The 26,206-nt window shown below is 38.0% G+C and overlaps 1 long non-coding RNA gene across 1 annotated transcript in view; it reads left to right on the top strand.

Annotated features, from left to right (window-relative positions):
• The first annotated feature begins 7,878 nt into the window (after nt 1-7,878).
• The window catches only part of LOC309650635, a 42,724-nt gene continuing 24,396 nt past the window's right edge, over nt 7,879-26,206 (top strand). Inside the window, exon 1 of the long non-coding RNA XR_014257660.1 lies at nt 7,879-26,197. This is a non-coding gene — a long non-coding RNA (uncharacterized lncRNA). The remainder of the gene's footprint in view (nt 26,198-26,206) is intronic.

Here is a 26,206-nt window from a genome sequence, read left to right as displayed (position 1 = left end):
CAACTTGATGTGCCTGCATCTGTTGAATACCTGAATAGACAACGAATCATACCAAATTCAAGAGGTGGACTTTGGGAGCAAGATATATTAATTTTCCCCCTTTTCCTTTTTTTGTGAGTGTATATGTGTATGCTTCTGGGTGAGATTTTGTCTGTATAGCTTTGCTTTCACCATTAGTCTTAGTGTTAGGCCCGTCCGTGTTTTTTTGTTTTTTTTCTTACTAAAAAAAAAATTTTTTTTTCCTAATAAATGTTTTCTTAATAATTTTTTCCTTATTTTCAAATTTTAGAAATTAAAAAAATTTTTAATAAGTTTTTTCATATTTTTTATTTTAAAAAATTAAAAACTTTTTCTTAATAAATTTTTTTCTTAATAATTTTTCCTTATTTTTTACTATAAAAAATTAATAAATGTATTTTTAAAAAATTAAAAAAAATTTTTTTTCTGAATGCATTTATTCTTAATAATTTTTTTCTTATTTTTCATTATAATAGCTTTATTTTATTTTATTTTATCCTCTTTCTTTCTTTCTTTCTATTTTTTTCTCCCTTTTATTCTGAGCCGTGTGGATGAAAGGCTCTTGGTGCTCCAGCCAGGCATCAGGGCTGTGCCCTTGAGGTGGGAGAGCCAACTTCAGGACACTGGTCCACAAGAGACCTCCCAGCTCCACGTAATACCAAACGGCAAAAATCTCTCAGAGATCTCCATCTCAACATCAAGACCCAGCTTCACTCAACGACCAGCAAGCTAGAGTGCTGGACACCCTATGCCAAACAACTAGCAAGATAGGAACACAGCCCCATCCATTAGCAGAGAGGCTGCCTAAAATCATAATAAGGCCACAGACACCCCAAAACACACCACCAGACGTGGACGTGCCCACCAGAAAGACAAGATCCAACCTAATCCACCAGAACACAGGCACTAGTCCCCTCCACCAGGAAGCCTACACAACCCACTGAACCAACCTTAGCCACTGGGGACAGATACCAAAAACAACGGGAACCATGAACCTGCAGCCTGTGAAAAGGAGACCCAAAACACAGTAAGATAAGCAAAATGAGATGACAAAAAACCACACAGCAGGTGAAGGAGCAGGGTCAAAACACACCAGACCTAACAAATGAAGAGGAAATAGGCAGTCTACCTGAAAAAGAATTCAGAATAATGATAGTAAAGATGATTCAAAATCTTGGAAATAGAATAGACAAAATGCAAGAAACATTTAACAAGGATGTAGAAGAACTAAAGAGGAACCAAGCAATGATGAAAAACACAATAAATGAAATTAAAAATACTCTAGATGGGATCAATAGCAGAATAACTGAGGCAGAAGAACGGATAAGTGACCTGGAAGATAAAATAGTGGAAATAACTACTGCAGAGCAGAATAAAAAAAAAAGAATGAAAAGAACTGAGGACAGTCTCAGAGACCTCTGGGACAATATTAAACGCACCAACATTCGAATTATAGGGGTCCCAGAAGAAGAAGAGAAAAAGAAAGGGACTGAGAAAATACTTGAAGAGATTAGAGTTGAAAACTTCCCTAATATGGGAAAGGAAATAGTTAATCAAGTCCTGGAAGCACAGAGAGTCGCATACAGGATAAATCCAAGGAGAAACACGCCAAGACGCATATAAATCAAACTATCAAAAATTAAATATAAAGAAAACATATTAAAAGCAGCCAGGGAAAAACAACAAATAACACACAAGGGAATCCCCATAAGGTTAACAGCTGATCTTTCAGCAGAAACTCTGCAAGCCAGAAGGGAGTGGCAGGATATACTTAAAGTGATGAAGGAGAAAAACCTACAACCAAGATTACTCTACCCAGCAAGGATCTCATTCAGATTTGATGGAGAAATTAAAACCTTTACAGACAAGCAAAAGCTGAGAGAGTTCAGCACCACCAAACCAGCTTTACAACAAATGCTAAAGGAACTTCTCTAGGCAAGAAACACAAGAGAAGGAAAACACCTACAATAACAAACCCAAAACATTTAAGAAAATGGGAATAGGAACATACATATCGATAATTACCTTAAATGTAAATGGATTAAATGCTCCCACCAAAAGACACAGACTGGCTGAATGGATACAAAAGCAAGACCCATATATATGCTGTCTACAAGAGACCCACTTCAGACCTAGAGACACATACAGACTGAAAGTGAGGGGATGGAAAAAGATATTCCATGCAAATGGAAATCACAAGACAGCTGGAGTAGCAATTCTCATATCAGACAAAATAGACTTTAAAATAAAGGCTATTACAAGAGACAAAGAAGGACACTATATAATGATCAAGGGATCGATCCAAGAAGAAGATATAACAATTGTAAATATTTATGCACCCAACATAGGAGCACCTCAATACATAAGGCAAATACTAACAGCCATAAAAGGGGAAATCGACAGTAACACAATCATAGTAGAGGACTTTAACACCCCACTTTCACCAATGGACAGATCATCCAAAATGAAAATAAATAAGGAAACACAAGCTTTAAATGATACATTAAACAAGATGGACTTAATTGATATTTATAGGACATTCCACCCAAAAACAACAGAATACACATTTTTCTCAAGTGCTCATGGAACATTCTCCAGGATAGTTCATATCTTGGGTCACAAATCAAGCCTTGGTAAATTTAAGAACATTGAAATCATATCAAGTATCTTTTCCGACCACAACGCTATGAGACTAGATATCAATTACAGGAAAAGATCTGTAAAAAATACAAACACATGGAGGCTACACAATACACTACTTAATAACGAACTGATCACTGAAGAAATCAAAGGGGAAATCAAAAAATACCTAGAAACAAATGACAATGGAGACACGACGACCCAAAACCTATGGGAGGCAGGAAAAGCATTTTTAAGAGGGAAGTTTATAGCAATACAAGCCTACATCAAGAAACAGGAAACATCTCGAATAAACAACCTAACCTTGCACCTAAAGCAATTAGAGAAAGAAGAGCAAAAAAACCCCAAAGCTAGCAGAAAGAAAGAAATCATAAAGATCAGATCAGAAATAAGTGAAAAAGAAATGAAGGAAACAATAGCAAAAATCAATGAAACTAAAAGCTGGATCTTCGAGAAGATAAACAAAATTGATAAACCATTAGCCAGACTCATCAAGAGAAAAAGGGAGAAGACTCAAATCAATAGAATTAGAAATGAAAAAGGAGAAGTAACCACTGACACTGCAGAAATACAAACGATCATGAGAGATTACTACAAGCAACTCTATGCCAATAAAATGGACAACCTCGAAGAAATGGACAGATTCTTAGAAATGCACAACCTACCGAGACTGAACCAGAAAGAAATAGAAAATATGAAAAGACCAATCACAAGCACTGAAAATGAAACTGTGATTAAAAATCTTCCAACAAACAAAAGCCCAGGACCAGATGGCTTCACAGGTGAATTCTATCAAACATTTAGAGAAGAGCTAACACCTATCCTTCTCAAACTCTTCCAAAATATTGCAGAGGGAGGAACACTCCCCAACTCATTCTACGAGGCCACCATCACCCTGATACCAAAACCAGACAAAGATGTCACAAAGAAAGAAAACTACAGGCCAATATCACTGATGAACATAGATGCAAAAATCCTCAACAAAATACTAGCAAACAGAATCCAACAGCACATTAAAAGGATCATACACCATGATCAAGTGGGGTTTATTCCAGGAATGCAAGGATTCTTCAATATACGCAAATCAATCAACGTGATACATCATATTAACAAATTGAAGGAGAAAGACCATATGATCATCTCAATAGATGCAGAGAAAGCTTTCGACAAAATTCAACACCCATTTATGATAAAAGCCCTGCAGAAAGTAGGTATAGAGGGAACTTTCCTCAACATAATAAAGGCCATATATGACAAACCCACAGCGAACATTGTCCTCAATGGTGAAAAACTGAAACCATTTCCGCTAAGATCAGGAACAAGACAAGGTTGCCCACTCTCACCACTATTATTCAACATAGTTTTGGAAGTGTTGGCCACAGGAATCAGAGAAGAAAAAGAAATAAAAGGAATCCAAATCAGAAAAGAAGAAGTAAAGCTGTCACTGTTTGCAGATGACATGATACTATACATAGAGAATCCTAAAACTGCCACCAGAAAACTCCTAGAGCTAATCAATGAATTTGGTAAAGTAGCAGGATACAAAATTAATGCACAGAAATCTCTTGCATTCCTATATACTAATGATGAAAAATCTGAAAGTGAAATTAAGAAAACACTCCCGTTTACCATTGCAACAAAAAGAATAAAATATCTAGGAATAAACCTACCTTAGGAGACAAAATACCTGTATGCAGAAAATTATAGGACACTGATGGAAGAAATTAAAGATGATACAAATAGATGGAGAGATATACCATGTTCTTGGATTGAAAGAATCAACATTGTGAAAATGACTCTACTACCAAAAGCAATCTACAGATTCAATGCAATCCCTATCAAACTACCACTGGCATTTTTCACAGAACTAGAACAAAAAATTTCACAATTTGTATGGAGACACAAAAGACCCCGAATAGCCAAAGCAATCTTGAGAACGAAAAATGGAGCTGGAAGAATCAGGCTCCCTGACTTCAGACTATATTACAAAGCTACAGTAATCAATACAGTTTGGTACTGGCACAAAAACAGAAATATAGATCAATGGAACAGGATAGAAAGCCCAGAGATAAACCCACGCACATATGGTCACCTTATCTTTGATAAAGGAGGCAAGCATATACAGTGGAGAAAAGACAGCCACTTCAATAAGTGGTGCTGGGAAAACTGGACAGGTACATGTAAAAGTATGAAATTAGAACACTCTCTGACACCATACACAAAAATAAACTCAAAATGGATTAAAGACCTAAGTGTAAGGGCAGACACTATCAAACTCTTAGAGGAAAACATAGGGAGAACAATCTATGACATAAATCACAGCAAGATCCTTTTTGACCCAGCTCCTAGAGAAATGGAAATAAGAACACAAATAAACAAATGGGACCTAATGAACCTTAAAAGCTTTTGCACAGCAAAGGAAACCATAAACAAGACCAAAAGACCACCCTCAGAATGGGAGAAAATATTTGCAAATGAAGGAACTGACAAAGGATTAATCTCCAAGATTTACAAGCAGCTCATTCAGCTCAATAACAAAAAAGCAAACAACCCAATCCAAAAATGGGCAGAAGACCTAAATAGACATTTCTCCAAAGAAGATATACAGATGGCCAACAGACACATGAAAGAATGCTCAACATCATTAATTATTAGAGAAATGCAAATCAAAACTACAATGAGGTATCATCTCACACTGGTCAGAATGGCCATCATCAAAAAATCTACAAATAATAAATGCTGGAGAGGGTGTGGAGAAAAGGGAACACTCTTGCACTGTTGGTAGGAATGTAAATTGATACAGCCCCTATGGAGAACAGTATGGAGGTTCCTTAAAAAACTACAAATAGAACTACCATACGACCCAGCAATCCCAGTACTGGATTACCGTGAGAAAACCATAATTCAAAAAGAGTCATGTACCAAACTGTTCATTGCAGCTCTATTTACAATAGCCAGGACATGGAAGCAACCTAAGTGTCCATCATCGGATGAGTGGATAAAGAAGATGTGGCACATATATACAATGGAATATTACTCAGCCATAAAAAGAAATGAAATGGAGGTATTTGTAATGAGGTGGATGGAGTTAGAGTCTGTCATACAGAGTGAAGTAAGTCAGAAAGAGAAAAACAAATACAGTATGCTAACACATATATATGGAATCTAAGGAAGAAAAAAAAAAGTCATGAAGAACCTAGTGGCAAGATGGGAATAAAGACACAGACCTACTAAGGAATGAACTTGAGGATATGGGGAGGGGGAGGGGTGAGATGTGACAGGATGAGAGAGTGTCATGGACATATATACACTACCAAATGTAAAATAGATAGCTAGTGGGAAGCAGCCGCATAGCACAGGGAGATCAGCACGGTGCTTTGTGACCGCCTGGGGGAGTGGGATGGGGAGGGTGGGAGGGAGGGAGATACGGGAGGGATGAGATATGGGAACGTGTGTATATCTGTAGCTGATTCACTTTGTTATAAAGCAGAAAGTAACACACCATTGTGAAGCAATTATACTTCAATAAAGATGTTTAAAAAAAAAAAAAAATGTGGACCTGACCCCAGATCTCTGACTCTTGAACTCTTGTCTTCCTTTCGTCTATAATTTTCTGTCTTGACGAGCAAATGGTTTTGGGCTCACTTCTCATTCAGATCTGAGCTTTGCATTACTTTTCCTTGAGTGGAGATGGGTCAGCATTTTATTAGGTATTCTAAAGAATACTAGTCTTAAGAGATGATCCATGGAGGAAAAGAGTTTCTCGGTTAAATATATTTGGGAGATAGTTGGGAGAAGCTGCTCCCTACATCGCTCTCTTGGATGGAAAGACTCACATTAAAGAGCCTGCTTATCTTTATTTAACCCAGAGTGTCGAGAAAGTAGTTTGCTCTGGAGCCCATTTTTGGTGTGTGTGTGTTAATAAGACATTACAGAATACAATTTGGGAAACTGATTTGGATGGGACTGTTCCCATACTCTTGCTCCATGAGGGGCTTGGCCTCATTAAGAGTGCTAGTAGTAGCACTGATTTAAATTGCTGTTCCAGAAAGAAGAGTGAACTAGTAATATTTATTGGGATTCCATGATGTGACTTGCAATGCTCTTTATTTTATAATCACTGTTTCCTTTTTGTCCTCTCATAACCCCATACAATAGATTTTATATTCTTTACACAAGGAGCTTGAGATTCTGAGAGACAAAGTGGGGTTTCCAAGGTATCTCATAAATTAGTTGTACAAAAGAGATAACCAACCCAGGTTATTTTTCTCCAAAGAACAGACTCCTTGAAATAGACTGTAGAAGGCAAAGGCAGGTAATCATTTCCTGGTAGAGTGAGAAACATCCTAGATTTTCATTGCTAAAACCAAGAGAATCTCAGGGTAACTGAGGGTGAAATGTTGGTCACTCTTCTTTTCTTCCTCTTACCCCCAGAATAAATACAGATAAGCCATCCCAGCACTCCTTTCTGCTGAGGCTGCATATGGCCTCAGCATCTTGATACTGTGTTCCAGGCGGCCACTACCAGTCAACTGAAACAGGGTGTGTGTGGAGGGGTGGGAGGAGGGCTGAGGTGAGGGTATTTTTCATCTCCACCCTATATTACTTTGGCTCATATGAAACCTTTTGCCTCTCAGAAGCCTGAGTGCTAGGGGAGGGCGGCTGCTCTGGTTCTGTATTTCAGACTCTAAGTTTTATCCACCACAGAATGAGTTAACATTTAGTGATTTTTATTTCCCTTCAGGCTGGTAGCTTTCATTTGTGACCCAAATCCATCCTTCTCAGTTCCCTAACCCATTAAATCTGGACTAGTCTTGTTCTTGTATTTTGTTTTAGTCTCAGCTCTTGGTCCTCAGAAGGTGCCTTAAGCAAGTGATCTACTCACTTAATATCAAAGAGTGTGATTCTACCAATTTGAAATCAGAGTCAATTTACTGAAGCTTTATTTTGTATGTGTGGAGTAGAAATATGTTTCTTCTCTCCTTAATCAACATAAAATCTTAATTAGTTATATCATAGATCAAAATAAATATTAAAATGTGTATGACAAACTAAATAACGAAGTCCTTCAAATCCCAGGTTATATGTTACCTAAGAGAACATTTTCTGATATCCAAAGCTAAAAACCAACCCTAATCCTCCAGTCCTATACAGTTTTTTTTTTAAATAAATTTATTTATTCATTTGTGTTTTTTTTTGTTTTTTGGGGTTGTTTTGGCTGTGTTTGATCTTCGTTGCTGTGCATGGGCTTTCTCTAGTTGGCAAGCAGTGGCTACTCTTCATGCGGTGCACGGGCTTCTCATTGTCGTGGCTTCTCTTGTTGCAGACCACGGGCTCTAGAGTGCAGGCTCAGTATTTGTGGTGCACGGGCTTAGTTGCTCCGCGGCATGTGGGATCTTCCCAGGCCAGGGACTGAACCCATGTCCCCTGCATTGGCAGGCAGATTCTGAACCACTGTGCCACCAGGGAAGCCCCCCTACACAGTTTATAAGTAAGCTTCTAAAATAGAGCATACATGACAAAAAGAAACAAATCATAAATGTACAGCTTGATGCATTTCACAAAGGGAACACATTCTTGTAATCATTACCCAGATTAAGAAATAGAATATTATCAGTACCCTGGAAGTCCTCCCTGTGCTCTCAGCCTCTGCCCTCCTCCCCAAATCAGCCACTCTCCTGATTTGAATCACTGTGGAATAGGTTTATTTGTTTCTGAGCTTTATATAAAGGGAGTCTTTTGTGTCTGGCTTCTTTCATTTACTATTATGCTTGTCACAGGCATTCAGATTGTTGCGTGTAGCAATATTTCATTCTTCCTCATTACTGTAGAGTATCTATTATTAGGTCACAGTGCATTTATGCATTCTACTGTTGAGGGGCATTTGTTTAAGTTCCAGTTTTGGCTAGTATAAACAGTGTCACAATGAACATTCTCTCACATGCCTTTTTGATGTACACATATAGCATTTCTATTGGGTGTGTACTTAGGAGTAGAATTGCTGAGTTATGGTGGTGGGTCCATAGGTTCAGCTTTAGTAGATAATATCAAACAATTTTCCAAAGCAGTTGTGTTCATTTACACTCCTAGCAGCAATTATATGAGAGTCCCAAGCACTCCACAGCTTCCTCAACAGCTAGGATTTATTACAGTAAAGGAAGTATTTTTCTTCAGTCTTAGGAAAATCTTTGTGGAAGTTGATCCCCTCATTGATGCCTCTTGCTTATCTCCTTTTATCTCTTTTTCAGAAAATTCTCTACTGCTTTAAATCTCCCCTTTCTCATTCTGCATTTTCTTTCCTACTCTTTGCTAGAAACATTCTATCTGCCTTTGCAAAGAGGGCAAATGTAATGGTAACACGAAAAATGAATCACTGGAATTTTAGGCATCAGTATTGTGTGTGTATAACTTTTTTAAAGATTTCAGTTTTTAGAGCAGTTTTAGGTTCACAGCAAAATTGAGAGGAAGGTAAGAGAGATCCCATATACTCCCTGCTCCCACTCATGCATCGCCTCCCCGTTAGCAACATCCTCCACCAGAGCACTACATGTGTTACAATTGATGAAACTACATCATTATCATCCAAAGTCCATAGTTTACATTAGGGTTCACACTTGGTGTTGAACTTTCTGTGGGTCTGGGCAAATGTGTAAAAATATGTGTCCACCATTATGGTATCATAGACAGTAATTTCACTACCCTGAAAATCCACTGTGTTCCATCTGTTCATCCTTTCCTCTCCCCAACCCCTGGCAACCACTGATCTTTTTATTCTTTTCATAGTTTTTTCCTTTTCCAGAATATTTTATATATATATACATATTATATACATATATATATAGTCATATGAAACGTAGCCTTTTCAGATTGGCTTCTTTCACTTAGTAACGTGCATTTAAGGTTCCTCCATGTCTTTTCATGGCTTGTTAACCCCATTTCCTTTCAGTGCTGAATAATATCCCATTGTCTGGCTGTACCACAGCTTATCCATTCACCTACTGAAGGACATCTTGATTGCCTCCAAGCATTGGCAATTATGAATAAAGTTTCTGTGAACATTTGGGTGCAGGTTTTTTGTGTGGACTTAAGTTTTCAGCTCTTTGAATACCAAGGAGCACAATTGCTAGATCCTATGGTAAGAATATCTGCAAGACTTTTGATTGTCCTATCCATGGCCTGTTCCACTCACTTCCTGACCCCCCATCTTTATACCAGATATTTCTACACAAATGTTCTTCAAATCTTTTAAACTCAACAAATCTAACATTGAAATCATTATCTGCCCAGCTCTACTCCTGTCAAACTAGCTCAACTTCTGGATTCTTTCTTTTGTTTTTAATAACCTCCATTCTCCCGTGGCTACCAGGCTTAGCAATGCCTCGTCATCTTCCTACCTCTCCCTTTCCCTCCGTACACCATTAGTAACAAATTCTCCAACTTCTTTCATTCCAAGTTCTCCTTTTCCACTGCCACTGTCCTACTTCAGTACCTCATTTTTGCTTAAGCTATTACAATATCCTCTTCCTTGTTTCTAAGCTTCCAATTATTCTATTAATCTAATCCATTTTGTAAATTCCTATTTGCTAAATAATTCTTCATAAGTAATACTTTGATTTTATTGAAAAATTATCAGTTGTTTCCTAGTCCCTGGTGATTAAATTCAAAAGTCACTCATATCTTGTCAGTCAAGACCCTCTATATTCTGGCTTCTACCTTCCTCTCTTGACTGATTTTTCTCTCTCCCCTGATATACTTTGTGACTTCCTGCCTTTGTGCTTAGCTCAACTTGTTCTATTTTAGAATGTTCCCCACACCTACATTTATCTCTTATTTGTTCCTCAAAACCAGATGAATAGCTATGACTTTCCTAATTGTGTACTGATCATTCCATGTATAACTTGTCTCACTCTCCAACTAAACTACAATCTCTCTAATTGGAGTTCTCTCAAATTTGACTAATTATAAGAATCATCTGAGCTTTGTAAAGATATACAGATTCTTAGGTATATGGCAAGCCTGCTGAATCCTAATCTCTACGGAACATCAGGTAGGTGTGTGAAACATCATCTAATCATATAAAAGACACTGGTGTTCCTTTTCACATGTTGTCTATGGTGCCTTAATGTTTTTTTGCGTATAATACGATATTTTCTACTAGGTTACAAGACTGCTTAGGGCTCAGGACAGATCATTATCTCTGTATGCCTTGCATTTCTCAGCACAGTTATTTGCACACACTAGGTGCTTAATGAGTATAGACTGAATATCTGTTCTTGGCCTTGCCATCTCTTTCTAAAATGTCTTTTATCACACTCTGATCTCTTCTTTTGGCTGACAGGCCTATATTTCCAGGATCAGTCTTAGGTTCAAACATCTTCCAGAAAACTGGGAAAACAATTAATCCTGTGTCAATATCTCTTATGTCTGGGAAACCCTATGCCTGAATCAATGCAGGTACACTATTTTTGATGGGGAAAGGAGAATATTATTCACTCTAACAGAACTATGAGCCCAGAGTATGATATGAAAATCATGAGTATAAAATTATCTTCCCCATATGTGTGAAGACAGAAAGATATCGAAATGCCCTGGGTAGTTTGTTCTTACAATTGCTCATGGTGATTTATTCAACTTCAAATCCCTTCTAAGTTTTTCTGAAGAAAGATAAGGCCAAATTACCTGCTGGTGCCTACTCTTTCAGTACAATTACTTAAGAGAACACTTTGGGGCAGTTTTGTGCTTGATGATATTATGGTGCATTCACGATTTAACAATGGTGAGATGATTGTCATTTATGGGACCCATCCTCACTGCACAAGTGTTTCTGATTAGGATAAGACCGAAATTGTTGCTGATTAGAGTAACGCACTGCGGTTGGCTGTTAGTGCCCCATATCTCCTTAGAAAAAGGTGGCACCTGTAACAATCAATAATGCATGAGTTGAGAAAGCTCTGAGATGGCATTTCTGTTAAGTCCAGAAGGAAAGACAGAATCACTTTCTCAGCCTCCAAGTTTCTCATTTTACTCACATCAAAGGGTTTATATGGAACACCTGTGTTGTGCTTTTTACTCTGCCGGCTGTTGTGGGTTAGCCAAGAGAAATATGTCATTATTGTTACCCTCAAGTAGTTTATGATTTTATTAGGTGAGACAAGACATTTAAACATATGCAATTAAAAGGCAATACAAGGCAGTATGTGGACAGGTTGCAAAGCATGTTATGTAAGGAGAGAATGGGATCAGATTTAGAAGAGAGAGAAGGAAATGGGCCATCCTTAAGGAGAGTTGGATTTAAGAATGTTCCTGATTTTATGTGAGAGTAAAATGAAATAAGTAAGTAAGGAACAAAACCACTGATAGAGCTGAATATCTTTCATCTTTTAGGCAGGGGGTTGAGCACTGAGTAGGAAATCTAAGAATTTTTAAGTGGACAACTTGGATAATTCTTAATGTCTTGTATTCATTACCCTTGAAAGTGCCAGAACATAAACAACCTTTTTCTAATGGGGGTGTCTCATTTTGCATTTTAAAGTGATTTTATTTACAACTGGTCTAATCATTATCTTCATCAGTGGCAGCCTTTGAGCCATTCATTTGCAGTCTTTGCATTCTGGTATTTTCCTGCTATTTCTCTTTGTGAGTGTACTTCTCTCTCTGCAGTGATCTATGGTGCTCAGGAAAGGATTTTTAAACTGACAGCCTGAAAGATACCAGCACTGAGAGAGTTTATTAAACCCACAGCCAATGAACTTGGCTCAGCCAATGCCTTTAAAAGAATGAGTGTCTGAGAAACTGCAGGGCACTATATCGTTTTAGCACTGAAAAATGAGACGGAGATTTTGAACAGTGTGAAATGGACATTTTGTTCTGTAGTCGAAAATGTGTGTGAGAGAGGAAAGAGATTTTGCCAGTGGAAGAATGAAGAAAGTATGAACAGGGAAAAATTTATGTAAGTGGCAGTTTTCCAGGGACTCTTGGGAGTCTGTTCTCTCAAGGGTCAGGGCAAGGGAGCAGGATTCTTCTGGATAGAAACCAGAAATTCTGAAAAGGCGATTTTTGCTGCTTCTTTCTTTTCCTGTTTTAAGGGGAAAAAATGAAGCTTTAAATGAAGCCGAAAATGCCATGGATTATTTAGACACTCACTTACTTTTCTGTAGGCATGGATTGTACCAGATGGTCCTGGAGACTTTGTCCAGCCCCTGATTTTGAGAGTCTCTGTCTCCTGAGAAAGCAGTTTGTGTTTAACTTAGACATAAAATATAAACTGTTGAATATTCTAGAATATTGGCCAATCAGCTCAAATAATAATGCAGTGAATTGTGCCCAGTATGTTACCTGGATTACAGCTCCCAATTCCTGCTTTCATCTGTCTGTTCAGTTTCACTTATTAAGCACCTATACATGACAGGAGACCAGGATACAATCAATGAGAGAGCGGCCCCTGACCTTAGGGAGCTTTGAGCCCAATAGGAAAATTACCAAATGTAATTTGTGGTGGAAACACAGACTTGGAGGTCAGAAAATGATTCCAGAACTGAGCTGAGTTTTGATGCCTTTTAAGAGTTAGCTAGGTAAAATGTGGAAAGGCCAATAGATTATGTATCACAGAGCTTTAATTAGAGAGTTAAATTCATATGATATCAGAATGTTTTGTAAATTGCACTCGACTGTAATTGCTATACAAAAGTTACCTACATGTATATAATAATAATTATTATAAAAAACTGAAAGAAAATGCCCAAAGGAAAAATGATTCAGTTAGCCATGTATAGTTTGATTATGTCACATATATTCAAAACAACAATTTTATCTGTAATAAGCTAAACTCTGACCGAAAGGATACTGTATTACATTGTCCTGGCCACTTACTTACAAGAGACTCAGAAAGACTGAATACTAGCTCTACTGATACATATGTTCTCGAATGTTTAGTTGTTTCCTCTGGTTGCCTTTTGGGGTGAGGAGTGAAGCTGCTTGAATTAGTAAGTTTTAGTGGTTATCTGAAACAGGCGTATGAAGAGAAATTATATATTTTGTGGGCTTTTAACACGTGTTCTGGTGGCTTCAAATGTATAACATATTTCTTAATGTGTGACTTTGGTCACAACACTTACTGTACCCTCTCCATCTATTAAATCGGGGAAAATAACATCTTTTCTTCTTTATAGGGTTGCAGTGAGGATCAAAGCCATGTGTGTAAATGTCCTTCATAGACTAAAAACTTGCCACATTCTGTTTTGGGGTCAGAAGTATCAAGTTAAGCCCTCTCTGGAAAATTCTCACTTTTCAAACTATTCCACACTGCTCTTGATTTTCAGTTTTCCATCTTCTTACTTTATATATAAAATTAATAATTCTGGAATTCACTATATATGTATACAAACATGGAAGAGAGCTGGATTTTAGTTATTCATTCTCAGAATGTTTTTTTTTTCTTTTTCCATCTTCTTATCAAGCCACCTTTCATATAAAATTAAATGACCACTTACGATTAACTTGTTCAGGCCTAGCAGGCCACCTTCTCTTCTGAGAATTCTCCTATATAAATTGCTGCTCTGAGATCTCTCTCACTGTCATGTCATTAATTGCAGAGCTAATTTGTTTGCTCCCTTGCCCAAGTTTATTATCATTAAAGACTCTCTGTGAATTGTTGGAGAGTCTGGGGGCTGAATTGCTATAGGGAAAATGTTGTAAGTGTGAAACCTGCATGAGCTTAGAGTCACTCAAACTCAGATCTGACAATACATCAGGAAAATATAAGGTGCAATTCTAGTTCAATGTCCTTCATGGGAATCATGATGTTTTTAAGCATGGAAGGGATCTTAGGGAGAACTTACTTCAGCCATATCTCTTCCTCCTGTTCTGGAAATGATGCTGAAATGAATGAAGTGCTTTGGCCCAGGTTGCACCTCAAGCACCAGAACTCACGTCTCTCAGCTTAGAGTTCTTTCCATGACATGCTTCTCCTTCCCCTTTTTGGTATTGTAAATTTCAGGGCCCAGGTGCTTCATAGTTGGATGCAGGATTTGTCAGGGCTATACAGTGAGAGTGTTGTTTTTGGTTCATATTATTCAATTTAGGGTTTCATCCTAATAGGCAAGAAAAGGGATTTTAATTTAATGTTTCAGTATCATAATCTTAAAAAATTGTTTAGATGAAAACATTTAGCTCTTTATGTGGGTATGGTGGGCTCTATTGACATAAGTTAATGTAGCTTATAAATTAAGTACACATATGTGGCGTAGGATTTAGAAAACCTGGATTCTATTTCTCCTCTCTCTACCATTTGGCTGTGAGACTATCAGCATTTCAGTGTTTCAGAACCTTAATTTACTTTTCTGCAAAATGAGAAGACAACTGTCTACTACATAAGATTGCCATCTGGTTTAAAATAATTTGTGAATGTGAAAGCTCATGTTGTCTGTAAGATATAATGCAAATACATTAATATTATTACTTAACTGTGTGCTCCAGAGCCCTCCAGCTTTGCTGCCTCCTATATGTGGTTGAATCAAGTCATATACAATCCCAGCATTAGGTAGCTCCATAGGAAGTATCAAGGGTCTTCCTTAAAGGTTTTTAATTCTGATCATCGATTATCTTCTTTGTTGAATTTTAGTCATATATGAATTCTAATCATTCAGAGCTTTGACTCTGGAAATGAACAATGTCAGGGAAAAGTCATTTATGTTAAAAAAAATCACAAATTAGGAGAGATAACAAGGAAACTGAGGCGATTAAATGATAGAAGGCTTAGTATTCTGAGCCTTAAAAGAAACTATAGTTTATTTTGAATGTTCATTTTGAAGCAGAATTTTTGTGACTTTCCCCCATGCTCCATGTCCATGCTAATGTTAACAGATGTCCCACCTTCCAAAACAGAGAGGCAAGCTTGGCACCTCTTCTCAGCAACAAATTTAATTATGACTGCAAATATGATAATGGAGCAACCTTTCCAAGTTTTAATTGGATCTGCACTTGGCAGAAGCAACCTTCATTTTTCCACCATATGGGTAACAGTGGTGCAAGGTGCTGTCTTGTGCCCTTGCTGTGAATTAGTCAACTCTTGATTATCTGCAGAGGAACCAGCCATGTAGTGGATCAGTCATGGCTCTTTTATAACCCCATCCAGTTCTCCCTGAACCTAATAGGTAGCTGGACTGCCTCACCACATTGTCACTTGGTTTAGTCTTGAGAACTGTAAACTTATTTTAATATTTATTTGGCAGAAAACCACATATTAATTCTATGTCAGCTTATTCATCACTCATTGCCATCAGATTCCATTCTAGATGTAATATTCCCATGATCTTAGATGTGTACTGTGTTTTATGATTTGCAGAATATAGTACAAATTGTGTCATCCAGACACCAGTCCTATGGCTAGGAAGGGTAAACATTGCAGGTGAAGAAACTGAGTTTCAGAAAGGTTGAGTGACACCTCCAGGGTCATCTTATAAGTAAGAAGTGTGACTTCAGCCTTATGTCTCTAAAGTTAGGGCTCTTGCTTCTGTATGACACTTTCCCCAAAAGGACAAGAGGGTTATTTAGATGATCTACTATTTGGAACTACGTATACTATAGCTTCCCTTTATTAGTGCAGTAATGGAGAGTTTGAGCTTGAATAAAAATGGGAAAAGATGGATATGTAGGTAAAGAAGCAGGGAAACCTTGATATGGTTATGATATCCATTATCTTTCTAAACATTCCTCTCTGTCCCCCTTAGAACTATTGTCCTCTCACAGTTTCAGGCAGGTCTATGGAGGTTCTTGGACACGAGGTACAAATGGAGAAGAAATAAGGTTTTTAGTATAAACAGTACCCGAGGGCATTGAAATGGTTATCATGGACATGTAAAATTTTAATCCAACAACATATATATTGAGTAATGATTAGGTCCTTGCTAGGTACTTGATGAGGCTTCGGGGATAAAAAGATAACTAAAATATATTGTCTTTAAGACACTTATTGGCTAGAGGGAAAGGAGGACATAAATGATTTTGACACCTAGTAAACATAAAGTTAAAAGGAAGTTTGAAGTGCTGTGGGAACCCAGAGGGTGGAAAAACTAATTCAGTGTGCTGGTGAATTTCAAGCCTTCCTGGCTTAATTTGCACATATGGGAGAGCTGAGACCTTTAATAATCATGAAATTTTAAAAAATCTCTTGAGTCAAATGAAGCTATAATTCCAAATTAAGGCTGAGTATATAGAAATACTTAACCTTGTAACGTTAAGGCTAAATCTTTTATCATCAACTCTTTAGAGCCATATCTGGATGGAGTTTTTTTGCTCATAGCGTGTATAGTCAGCATAAAAGCATGATGCAGAATAAAGCAGAGAAAGCGCTCTCAGTAGCAAAGTAGCATAGATCATTGTGTGGGAGGTGGGGTGCAAACCCAAATAACTGAAGGCCCTCGATTTAAAAATTTTGCTTTGGTCACAGCAACAGTCCTGGATGATTTCAAGGCATGTTGAAATAGCAATGTTCCAAGGCATCACACGGTTCCAGGGAGGGCTCTCAACCATGTGGTCCAAGCTGGGCTGCGGGGGTGGAAGGAATGAAGCCACTTTACAAAATGCTACATGCTGTCTAGGTACAGGGCAAGGAGGTGGTCTCTCCAATTGGTCAAAAACTCATTTTCAAGCCGCTAGGTCTCCTAGCAGCCGAATGGTTTCTGGAGCCTGCTTTCTCTTTCTTGGGCCAAAATAGGAGTATTTTGCAAAAGATGAAAAATAATGACATTAAAAAAGATTGGAGTGCTTAAAAATATGGACTTAATTAAGCATTTCTATCATTTGGGGTGGAGGGATTCTGATTTGGAGGTACATGTAAGATACAACTTCTGTCTTTTCACTGCCTCTGGAACCATGGTCCTAATAGGCCACTCCTTGGCCTTTCTCTTGGTCAAGTGGGTAGATAACATGGAAATGATCCTCTATTTTTGTTTTTTTGCTAAATATTACTTAGTTAAAACATTCCTCCTCTGGTACAAAAAAGAAGTGCTGTATGTGGGTGTGTGTGTGTGTTTGTGCGTGTGCAGAATGCAGCAGAAATAGTGGACGTTGCAGTAATTCAGTTTATTTTTTAATTAAAAAATTTTTTTTAGTAATTCAGTTTAGAGTAATATTCTTTCCCCATAAGTAGCCATTAGGGTGGTATGGGTACAATGTGAAGTAATTTGGCAGAATGATATTCTGAAAAAGGACTGGATCTTAAGACAGAGAAGTGAATTTGAATCCCACTCCTGTTGCTTACTAGGTGGTGAAATGTCCTGCTCCTGCTGAGATTGTTTTCTCCCCTGTTCTCATTTTACAGAATCATAGTCTCTTTCAAAGCTTCCCTTAGTTACCTCTGGGAGTCCTCAGGTTTTGGGCACTTGCACACATGTGCTCAGGGACAAGTTTGACCATGTTCTTTGGCTCTGCTTTCTTGTCGAGGCTCCTGATGTGGCTCTGCAGCTGCCCCACCCCCACACTCATCACAGTACGGCTTCAGCAGGTTAGCTGTCATCCAGGGTGGGAGGGATTCAAAGTACACTGGGTTTGTGGCAGTGAAACATGGGTTTGGGGATGGGCTTGGTGTGATGAAAAATGGCTCTCACTCTGATTCTGTCTCACTTCATAAAATGTCCTGAAGAAGCACAATTTGTTCCCAGAATCTCACATATCCTTGATCAGACCTTATCTTGTAGCTTCTGGCCTTAATTTCTCTCTCTACAGGACTTTGAAACCAGTCCTTCTGGCCAGCAGGGAGATAGATGTCAAGCAATTCCCTCCCAAATCTAATTCTCCCCTCTATCTTTGACTCAAGCCTCCCTGTATTAAATTCTTCCCCCGCACTTCAACCCTGCACCATAAAGTCATACAAATAAATACCCAACAGTGTCACCAGCCTGCCAGATCCACAAACAGCTCAGCTCTGAATCTCAGGTTTGAATCTTTGCAACCCAAAGAAACAGAAAAGAAAACAGTCAAGCTCTGTTGGTAACTGGAAGGTTTCATGACTTAGTAGTATGTTACAGTAATAATTCAAGAAAGTAGTAATTCTGATACGTATCAGATCCATTTCAATGACAGATGAATATAATGTACTTGGTCAGTGCAAACTGAATTTTTATAAGTATATACTGGATTCATCCTGTTATAAGGAAAGAACAACAAAATTATAATTTGGCAAATAATAATGCTTGGAAATATACAGTACCTTTTAAAACACTTCCAGAACCATCTTGCTTTTAAAAACTATTTTCTAAATGTTTATTTGAAATACACCTTGATTCAGGCATATCACTTACCATATCTTTATTGTACTTGACAATAAAAGTAATAAGTATAATAGATAACATTTATTAGATATTTACTGAGATCAGGCACAGTTCTAAACATTTTACATATATTAATACATTTAATCCTCTTTACAACCCTATGAGATGGCTATTGTTATTATTAAACTTTTACAGATGAGGAAACTGAGGATCAGAGAGGTTAAGTAGTTTGTCAAAGACAGCCAGTGAGTGGTGAAGCTGAGATTTTTTTAAACCTTGGCAGTTTATTAAGTTTCTTCATCTTTCTTCTATACTCCTTTTTCCTTTTATACTCTTTTATAAACTATTGCACTGCTTAGTAGGTATTTGTTTAGTTTATTTCTTTCCCCACTAGATGCTCCCTGATAGAAAGGGCTATAACTTAATGAAGCTCAGTGTTACACCTGGCACATGGTCAGGACTAAAACGTCTGCTGAACATAGAAAGGATTCATCAGTGAACCTCAGGACTATTTATCTATTTCTGTTTTGTGTATGGAAAAGGTTGTTAGAGAGAAATAACAAAGAACACATGGGCCATATTCTCATATTGTTCCCCACCAATTTGAGGAGAAAATCTCTTCCCAGATGAAGAGTGATGTGACAATCTGAAAGATGACACTAATACAAGACAACAAGCTGGTACAGCTAATGTGTGAGAAAGTCCCAAATGAATGACAAGTAAGGAAGGGGGAGCAGCCCTGGGATCTACCAAGTTGCTCAAAAACATAGAGTGAGTTAGCGTTCAATCAAGGACTAACACTGGAGTCTTTCATCTGCCAGGTTATCAGGTTACTAGCTGTTAGATAAAACAGTTGGATCAATGTGGGTCAGTTAGATCTGGGTGGATTAGAGCCCAAAACCTACAAGAGGATAAGAGGATAGAAAAGAACTAAAGTTACTGATTTCCAAATGCTTGAATGATCCAAATAGCAAATTCACTTGATTTATAAAACTCTGTAGCTTGTTAGTTCACTAAGTTATTCACTTATTCATTCATTCACTCACTCACTCACTCTCACTCACTCACCCATCACATTTATAATTAGTGCTTACTATGTTTTAGTCATGGATGTCTCTGGGTTTGAAAGAGAAAAGTAGAAAGCCCTAAGTTTCAGAATAACTTTTCTGGCTAGGCAACCATTTCTTGGCAGCAACGTGGCATTGTGGGAGGCATTTAAGAAACAGCTGCTGATTTTGGACATGAATCAGGTGGAATCAGGCACCTGACTAGTTTTATGAATTCAACTAGCATATTTTGAGTACCCACTATATTTAAGCATTGTGAGAATAAAGTGACAAAAAGTTCCTGCAGTTAAGTGGCTTGCAGTGTATTTAATTAGGTTGTACAGAGGGTCTATAAACCAGAAGCTGTGGGAGTACATAGATGAAGAGGATCTTTTCATGTAATATAAGCTGAAGAATTGCATAAGTTCATTAATGCCTTGTCTGAGTGTCTGTATCTAGTGCTCACAACTATCCATGTTCTGCTCTCCCTCCTGGGTACCAAAGCTTACCATTTCCAGATCCTTTTTGTAGTTAGCTACGACAATGTGATTGGGTGCTGTACAACAGAATGTGAGCAGAAGTGTTGTACATCTGCCCCATCTGCCCATAAAATTCTCTCCTGGACTGTGCCTACTCTATTTCTTCATCGGCTGGTGGAAAGGAGAGGTCTCTATGAACCTAGAGTTGGGGGGAGTCATGAGATGCAAGAAGCTGGGATGAAAAATCACCTGCTGATGCATGATGGGGTGTGACATGAGTAAGAAATTGCGATAAGCCATGATAAGCCAGTGTGATTTGGGGGCTGTTGCTTGCAGCAGTTAGACTACCTGAATTATTCAGCATCAGTGCTTGACTTGCACAGTGCCAAATCCTAAAAGCCAGGACACTAAGTCCAGGCATAGGAGGGGCAAAAATAAAACCTGTAATCATGAACTGTGTTCAAATTTACAAAACACTTTCATGTACAGTAGTTAGTTTTGTCATTGTGTCACATAATAACCAAAGGAAACAGGGCAAGTAGTATTATGTCTGTTTTTCCAATAGGGAAACTAGGCTGTTTGTGTTAGTTAGGCTACTTGGAAATATAGGACTATCAAAATAAACTTTAGTTCAGTTAGGAAAATGCTGCTCTTTAGGACTATCTATGAACTAGGATTTTTTCCTAACACAGAGTTCTACTCAAAATTTTTTCACAGCCTCTGCCTCCCTGCTTTAACCAGACACATGAACATGGGATGAAGGGAGAAGAACATGAGAGAGGTGGGATCATCCCCCTATGGGGGACCCCATTGACTGTCCTGGGACTGCTGTGAACTCCAGGAGCACAATTCCCATGGTAGCCTCCATAGTACGGCAGAACTGGGCCTTTATCCTGCCTGGATCACTATAATTATTTGAGGGCATCTGGATTCTTTAAATATAGTTTCTGACAGAATACCCTTTCTCTTTTCACTCCTTATCCAGTACAGGCAATTCTATCCTCCCCAGAGCATCAAACCTTCCTGCAGCCTTTGGCATACCTTATCTTATTTTAGACTTTGTCGATGTAATTGTGCATTTTATTCTTTCTTATAAAAGGAGAATTTTCTCATGCAACATTTTTACATAGCCTACAGAGACTCTGTACTGGCAATAACTCACTTCAACTCCTCCCACTCAGGGGATTTTTCTAATTCAATTTAACTTCGTTATTTTATGCAACTAATACACCTAGCATTTTACTAGGGATGGGGCATATAAAGAGACTACGGTATGATTCCCACTGTTAAGTGGATATTTTTCACAGGAATAGTTTTTTAAAATATTTAAACCAATCAGTATTAATATTCATTTGGAATGACCTTATAAATATATGTTATACACCTTCAATAGACACCTGATTATACTGCGTTGTTCTTGTGAGAATAGAACACATGACAGCAAAGGAGCTCTGAGGATGAAAGAGCAGATTCTACTCAGGCTTGTCTATGTCTGCAAGACTAGATAAGCCTACTGTTGTGGGTCAGGTACTGTATTAGTCTAGACTCTTTTGGTAGCAAGTTATAGAAAATGCAATTCAAATTGGTTTGAGCCAAAGTGAATTTATTGGCTCCTATGTCTGAAACATCTAGGCCATAAATCTGTGTATTAGTGGGATTAGAAACAAATCTTCCAGTTTCAGAGGTTAGAATTAGAACAAGTTCTTTTCCTTCTAGATAAACAGGCCTTTACACACACAGAAATAGAATCACTTAATGTAGATAAAACAAAAACAAGCTTTAGGGCAACTATCTAGCTTTCTTAGATACAGTAGGAAACAAAATAAAGCATTCCAGCAAGAGGACAGTTAAAAGTTAACAGATTCTCACCAATATGGCCAAGTAGATGGTATAGATGTCCTGATAGCCTATGGTCCTAAATCTTCAAAATAGTTGGGTCATAAGATGAGAAAACACTTGTCTAGTCAGTGACTTCCAGCAGGTATAGTAGCAGAAGGACAGGCTGGTGTGTGTCCTCCTACTTGGGCTCCCAGAAGAGATGGACCCTCTTTTTTATAGCCTCATCTCTGTATGAGTTAGGTAACTCAAGCACACCAGGTTTTGCCAAGGCATTTAGGCAATGGGGCTGAATGCAAAAAAATTATAAATCTTTTAAATATTTAATTAAAAACCACCTACACACTATCATTTTAAATGTAGCAGTTGTACCTGAATTCAAATTGCCGTGGTATTGTCAAATTGGACTAGCCACCTTTGTATAAGTGGCCAAAATCTTTTAGTGATGCTATTGAGCTATCTAGATATCAAAGAAAGAAATTCTTTTTACAAAGAATTTAAAGGGCTTCAATGTCTTGTACCAAGATAATACTCAGGCCTGGCTGGATCCAAGTTCTCAAACAAAGGGTCATTCTCCTCATTTCTCAGCTATCCTTTCCTCTGTGTTGATTCCTTCTCAGGCAGATTCTCTGTTTAATGTGCAGATTGCTGCTCCAGTGTTATGTTTCATCCCCTCATTAATCAATAGAAAGAGAGAGTCTTTCTTCCCCAAAATTGAAACAAAAGTCCTAGAGTTGAGTTACTGAATCCACTTAGGTCATGAGCCTATCCTGAAATAATCACTTCCAATGAGTCTCTAGGTTTTGATGATTCAGTTGGCCAGCCTGGGTCACATGCCTCCCAAGCCACATGGATTGGGATAACCAGGAGTTGTTGAATCAACCGCTGAGCATTACATTATAGGCTTCCCAGCTCAGAATCATGGGAGGGCCCTGCTCCTACTTTAGACCAGTTCCTCACTTCAGGAATTTTTACTTGTACCATTCTCCTTCCTAATACCTATTTCTTTTTGATTCAAAATTCTTCTGATTACAAGAAACAGAAAGCAAATTATGGCTACTAAGGCCACACACAAAAAACAGAAAACCCACAGACAATTATTGGAAGGATCCTTGGATATCTCACAGTATCAGGAAGAGTTAAGTATGCCGATGGAGGAGCAAGAAAGAAACAGTCCTTATTTCTCAGATACAGGAGTTTATGGTATTTTCTCTAGAACAATGGTTTCAGTGTTACTCCACTCCAAAGACTTTCAATCTTTGTCTCTCAATTAAAAATGTCCAAATTCTCAGAAGAGAGCATTTGATTAGCCCATCTTGTGTCAAATGTAAACCTCTGGATCATTCAGCCATTGCTGGGAGACTGAGCCATGTAATACAACATGAAAAAAAAATACTATCACCTGTTCTTAAAGGTGAGAAAATTAGGTTCATGGAAATGAAATTTTCCGATGTTGCATAGCTAATAACAGCAGAGCCAGTATTTTCATTTAGTTCTGATTAAATGGTTTTTTTAATATTCTGTATGTAGTACCATGCCTGTTAAACTAAGTGTAATAGGATTCTAAGCCTATAATTGTTAAATGTGATGATTCTGTTTTTACATTTGTGTGCCCTCTTTGTGCTTTGTTAATTCTTTAGTTTTAATCAGGTCACACTTAAATATCCCAGTCTTTCCCAATGAGGCAATGTCCCTAGGGAGTGCATATGGCTGGCATCAGGATTAAGAGTAGGATGTGTTCATCAAAGGCAAAACTCCCTTGGACAACTGTCCTTCCTCTTTCAGTGATTCCTTCTCAGAGCTCTTCCCTTCTTACTTGTAGAATTTTGAGTTTAGTTTTTTTTTTAAGAAATAATTCTCTTATCACACCACCCTACCCCCCATGAACATCCGTGATTTGAAAATTCCAAACTCTAACAGTTTCTGCTCACAATATGTGGAAGGAAGAGTCAGAAGCACATTTCACAGTAAGCACAAAATGTGGCAAAACTAGACAGAAAAATACCCAGTGATGGCACAATTCTGTTAAGAGCAATGGGGCTCTTTCCTTTGCCAGGCAGCAAAACTTATTTTAGAAGCATACCTATATATCTATAAAACAAATTTAATTCTATACAATGTGGTTTTGTGTGTTTATTTTTTAAGATGTGATTCTAAGGTTAACTTCTAACCCTCTTCACTAAAGAAAAGTTAAAGTGCTTATGGTGACCCTATTTGGCTTCTCTTCTTTCACTATTCTTTTTCATGGATGGGTTTCTCCTGATTTCAGGCAGCTCTTATCCCATACAGTTCATGCTGGGTTAGTCACTTCTTACTATTACAGAATATTACAGTACATAAGATTCAGGGTCTCTCAGATGACAGTTGTTCATATTTCACTATTAAGACACAAAGTCCTTGTCTTTCTACACATTCTGGAAGCTTCCCATTGCCACTGTACAATGTTTCAGTTTTCTGCTTGCTCTCTTTGATTTGTAGGACTGAATAAAACCATTTCCAAGTTGGGATAACTTGAGGAAAGCTCCAATTCTACAGAAGTAAATTGACTCTGGCATAGCATCATCTAATATTCCTTTTTTCATTAAACTCCTTGATCCCCTTCTTTTCCCCCTGTCTCCTCTCTCCTCCTCCCCTGGTTATATGGATAAGTGGAACGTTGTTGCTCTAAGCATTTCAGGCCAACATCAGTGTAGGCTACAAAAGCACATATGGACGTGGTCTGCAGACAGTACTGTGGAAGGCAAGAAACTTACCAGAAGATGTTGAGGATAATACATACCTCTGATGCTGACCCTATCCAGGGCAATCTGGCTCAAAGGAAAGTAGGGTCATGTTCATGAGATAACTTTCCTTTTCTGTACTGGGAAAGTCATCAGGCCAACAAATAACAGATTAGCATCTTACAGTCTACAAAGCATTTCTACATGCATTAGCTCCTTTAATCCTCGCAACTCTGAGGTAAGTGTTATTATGATCCCCCTTTTCAGACAAGGCTCAGATTCAAAATTCAGAGCCAGAGTTGTGTCTGAATCAAGATCTTTTAGCTCTGAATCTCCTCTCTTTCCCTCATGCTTCATAGCTGTGCCAGAAAAGGGTGTAGTTTTTGTGCCTTTTTAACACAGAAACATACCTTGCATTGCCTTTTGTGTGAGTATGGTGAGGTACAGGTCTGTTAAATGATTCACTTAAAGAGGGACCCAACAGGCAAGAAGGGATCTACTTATAGGGCAAATGCAAGGAAATTTGCTTTAGATAAAGGATCAAGAATAAGCTGTAGATGAAGATCAAATGATCAGGAATGGGGCAAAGAGGGGCTATTTTTTTCTGTAATCTAGGAATCCACGCAACTTGTACTTACTTTAACAAATAGAGGCAAATAAACTGCATTATTCTGCATGAGAATAGTCTGTTTATTCAAAATTATGAAAATCAGTATTTTAAAAAGAATTGAAATATTACGTCTATTGAAAAAACTCTTGAAATTCTTTAGAATAAGTCAGCTAGCAGAGGTTATGACTAGCAAAGGCAAAACAGAAAAGAGGAGGATTTTTCTTGCCAAGAGAAACTGCTGCAGCAGCCAGAGAAGTCCCTTCACATGCACTGTGAAAGGAAGCCCAGTCTGTGCTTGTCTTAGGTGATAAAGGAGGAGGCTTGCTAAGGCCTTTTCTCCCTTTAAGGTTTTTGATTCTATAGAGGTGAAATAAATTCCGGACATTTAAAGACAAGCCTAAAATATAGAAAGCAGCCAAGGCTCCTTTTCTCAGTGTGAAAGTGTTGCTGACACACAGCTGGAGATTGATTTATCTTCACATTTAAGGAAAGCCTTTAAGAAACTACAACACATATGGACATTAGGCAGTTCCTTTCCCCTGCATAAAACAAAGCGATAAATGGTGTGTGAATTTTGTGTGTGTGTGTG

Source organism: Balaenoptera physalus (assembly GCF_965194825.1).
Source record: "Balaenoptera physalus genome assembly, chromosome: 20".
Lineage (NCBI taxonomy): Eukaryota > Metazoa > Chordata > Mammalia > Artiodactyla > Balaenopteridae > Balaenoptera > Balaenoptera physalus.
The sequence above is the reverse complement of the archived record's forward strand: the minus strand, read 5'-3'. Positions and strand labels throughout refer to the sequence as shown.